Source organism: Myotis davidii, unplaced genomic scaffold, assembly GCF_000327345.1.
Source record: "Myotis davidii unplaced genomic scaffold, ASM32734v1 scaffold425, whole genome shotgun sequence".
Classification (NCBI taxonomy): domain Eukaryota; kingdom Metazoa; phylum Chordata; class Mammalia; order Chiroptera; family Vespertilionidae; genus Myotis; species Myotis davidii.
In genome coordinates, this window is record NW_006296413.1 from 4869648 (window position 1) to 4871946 (window position 2299).

A 2299-nucleotide genomic window follows, 5' to 3' on the forward strand; every position below is an offset into this window, starting at 1 on the left:
AAGCTCCCTCCCCATGGAGCCCACCTCCTCCGTCCCCGCTTCACTTCTCCCCAGGCTTCCAGTCCAGGGAGCACCTCCTCCCAGCTCCCCCTACGGCTCAGCCAGGTTTTTGCTTAGATCCTGCCACCCTCCCTCCCCCACCACTGCGCTGCCTGCCTGCCTGCCTGCTGCTCCCTCCCCGAGCTTAGACCCTTGGCTGTGGCGACCGAGGGCCTGGCGGGGGTCCCAGGCACCACACCGCAGCGGCCAGAGCTCGGGACAGTCCCAGTCTGTCTGGCAGGGATGTGAGTTCAGGATTGGCTGGCGCTGCCCCGCCTTTGGGAGGAGGGAGCTGTGGGGGGAGGCCGGTGGCTGGGTGGCTCATTCAAGGTCACCCTTCTTCCCTCGCCCAGCATCCCTGTTCAACTCCTGTCCCTTCTGCCTCACCTTGAGGAGGGAGGTGCCTAACAGGCAGACGACAGAGGAGCCCTGGGAAGAGGAAGGCTTTGGGGGCTCCTGGCGTTTATTCTTCAGCAAATACCGAGTGCCTGCTCCATGCCAGGCCCTGAGAACTTTGCAGCAACGAGCACAGTGGACAGCCCCTGCCTACAGCCCAGTGAGGAGACAGACAAGATATAAACAGTCACACAAATAATGTAAACGTGTGTCCCTAGCCGAGTGACAAAGGGATTTGGTCTGGTTTCCCTGGGGATCTCGGGGGTGAGGAGCCTCATCTAGGCCTAGGGCGGGAGGCGGCTCCGACTCGGCCAAGGCTTTCAGGAGGCCTGGGTGGGGGCCGAGCGACCTCAGTTTCCTCCACGGGAAAAGGCAGGAAATAAATGTGCCCGGATCACGGGGCTGCTGCACATAGGCGAGGAGGCCTGCAGCCCCCAGGAAGGAGGCCCTGTCCTCCTCCCCAGGAAGGGCGAGGGGAGCGCTCCACTCGGTGAGAATGGCGGCAGAACGGGGAGCGGTCTCACCAAGCCCGGAGATGGCCTCAGGGAGGGAAGGGACCCCAGTTCTCGGTCCCCGTTTTGGAGCTGTGCTGGCCCCTCCGCTGCCTAAGCTGTAGGGACGGAGGGTCTGGTTCCCCGGCTGCCTCTCCTCTCCCTCCCGCACCCCTGGTCCCTGCCTGGCCACGTGGCACCTCTGCGCCCTCGCCTGGGGGAGCGTGATGCCCGGTCTCGGGGCTGGGGCGCCAGGGAGAGTGTGAGGGATTTGGTCCCTCCACGAGGGAGACCAGGTCCCTCAGAGCAGCCCCAGGGCGGCAGGGAGGGGGTGCTGTCTCTTTAAGAGCCTTCAGGCTGCTAGGAGCAGATGGCCAGGCCAACCGGGGCCCCTTGTCCTTTGTGTGGCTTTGCACAAAAGAGGGGGCCAGCTGGGGAGGGGGCAGCTGCAGCAGGTGGGAGGGTGGGGCCTTGCCCCTCCCCCTTCTCACCCGGCTGCCATTGCCCTTGGGGAGCGTTTTCTCACTGGGATGCCTCTCCTGTCTGGATACTGTGGCCCCTACAGTCACCCCCAAATTCCGAGGAAAATCCCTCCCTTATTGTGTCCCACTTTGTAGGCAAAAGCATCATCACACTAGGGCCTGGCACCCCCCATCCAACCCCAAGGAATAAACCTCCCCGCCCTGCCCCCACCTCCCTAGCAGAGTCTCGGCCTTGAGCTCCAGGCTCTAGGGAGATGGGAGAACAGAATTAGGTTCTAATGTGTACACGTGTGCGTGGTGGGGGACGCTGGGCAGGAAGGGTGCCAGGGGCTGGGGGTACCGGGGCAGCCCTGGAGGAGGGGACAGAATATGCCTGATGCTGAGGCCTGGGGCACCGGGCTGGGCCCAGGACCAGGTCTGGGTAGAAAGAGGAGGCCAGGGTGGGGGATGGGGAACCCAACTGAGGCCCTGCCTAATGGGGTTCCGGTGTGGGCAAGATGGAAGACTCCATCCTAGGAGAGGGCTGTGTGCAGCGATGGCTGCCCGCCAGGCCGGAGGGGACAGAGATGACAGCCTTCTGAAGCCTGGAGGTGCTGGGGGCGGGGCGGGCCCTGCCGCTCGGGAAGGGTCAGGCTGGATGGAGGCTCTTTTCCTCGCGTAGCAGAACCCTCGGTCGGGTCTGCCCTGGGCCCATTCATTCCCCTCCTTTGTCCAGACCTCCCCACCCTGGGGCTGGGTGCCCAATCCGTGACTTAAGCGGAGGAAAAAGGCCCCGTAGCTCTGGCTGGAGGTGTGGCGGGCAACGTGGCCGCGGGCTGGGTGGCCCCAGGGTGGCCCCATGTGGCCCACTGTGCCCCAGCCGGGGGGAGTCCTGGCTGACTCCCCCCAACC

The 2299-nt window shown here is 64.7% G+C and overlaps 1 long non-coding RNA gene across 1 annotated transcript in view; it reads right to left on the reverse strand.

Moving 5' to 3' along the window:
• LOC107184358 overlaps nucleotides 1–2293 on the reverse strand; it is a 9105-nt gene extending 6812 nt beyond the window's left edge. Inside the window, exon 1 of the long non-coding RNA XR_001515184.1 lies at nucleotides 427–2293. This is a non-coding gene — a long non-coding RNA (uncharacterized LOC107184358). The remainder of the gene's footprint in view (nucleotides 1–426) is intronic.
• Between the last annotated feature and the right edge of the window lie 6 nt (nucleotides 2294–2299).